The sequence below is a fragment of the Moschus berezovskii genome, chromosome 16 (genome assembly GCF_049115385.1).
Source record: "Moschus berezovskii isolate FMDL1 chromosome 16, NW_MosBer_1.0, whole genome shotgun sequence".
Taxonomy (NCBI): domain Eukaryota; kingdom Metazoa; phylum Chordata; class Mammalia; order Artiodactyla; family Moschidae; genus Moschus; species Moschus berezovskii.
In genome coordinates this window covers 10766129-10767673 of record NC_142475.1, presented here as the reverse complement: position 1 = coordinate 10767673, position 1545 = coordinate 10766129, and positions in this window count along the sequence as shown.

Here is a 1545-nt window from a genome sequence, read left to right as displayed (position 1 = left end):
CTTAATTTCTCTTTCTCTGGTGTCATCTTTGTGATTTTCTATGTATAGTATCATGTCATCTGCAAACAATAACAGTTTTACTTCTTCTTTTCCATCTTAGATTCATTTTATTTCTTTTTCTTCTCTGATTGACATGGCTAGGATGTCCAAAACTATGTTTTATAATAGCGCCAAGAGTGGACATCCTTGTCTTTTTCTCGATCTTAGAGGAAATGTTTTCAGGTTTTCACCATTGAGAATGATGTTTGCTATGGGTTTATCATATATGGCCTTTAATATGTTGATGTAGTTTCCCTCTATGCCCACTTTATGGAGAGTTTTATCATAAATGGGTGTTGAATTTTGTCAAAAGCTTTTTCTGCATCTATTGAAATTATCATATGGATTTTATCTTTTAATTTGGTAATATAGTATATCACATTGATTGCATATATTGAAGAATCCCTGAATCTCTGGGATAAATTCCACTTGATCATGGTGTATGATCTTTTTAATGTGTTGTTGGATTTGGTTTGCTAGTATTTTGTTGAGGACTTTTGCATCTATATTCACCAGTGATATTGGCCTGTAATTTTCTTTTTTGTGATTTCTTTGTCTGGTTTTGGTGTCACACTGGTGGTGGCCTGGTAGAATGGGCTTGGGAATATTCTTTCCTCTGCAATTTTTTTGAAAGAGTTAAGGATAAGTGTTAGCTCTTCTCTAAACATTTGAAAGAATTTGCCTGGGAAACCATCTGGCCCTGGACTTTTGTTTGATAGAAGACTTTTCATCACTGTGCCTGCTCTTTGGTGGATGGAGTCTTTTTCTTCTGATGGGCAAGGCTGCATGAAATGGTGTGCTTTGGTGTCTCGGTGAGCTCAGTGTGTCTTTAGGCAGCCTGTCTGCTGATGGGTGGGGTTGTGTTCCTGTCTTGCTGGCTCTTTGGCATGAAGTGTCTCGCACTGGAGCCTGCAGACAGTTGAGTGGAGCCAAATCTTGGTGTTGAGATGGAGGCCTCCATGCGAGTTCTCATGGATTAATATTACTTGTGGTTTGGAATTCTCTGGCAGCTCAGGGTCCTAGAATTTGTCCTTCCATTCTGCAGGCCCAGGCCTGAACCCTTGTCGGGGAACCTAGAACCCACAAGATGCAAAATGCTGCCAGAAAAGAAAAAAAGAAAAGAAAAGAAAAAAACCCAGACAAACAGAATCCAAGACAAGTAGCAAAAGCAAAACAAAAAACAGCAACAACACATGTACACAGACAAACAAGAAGAAAATAGACAAGTTCAAGACAAAAGATTAAAAATGAAACCAAAGACACAGAAACAAAACGTTAGGCAGAAAGAAAGAACTAGAACAGGAAAAAAAATGCAAAACAATAATATAGCAAAAATAGAAACGTTTAAAAGATATTTTTAAAAGTTTTAAATTAAATTAATAAAAACAGCACCAACAAATGAACAAAAAGAAACAAACAAAAAAATAATATTTTCCTAGGGCCTCCTCTGTCAGTGTTCTTGTTCCCACAGTGAGCCATAGCCAACCCATTGAACATTTTAATTAT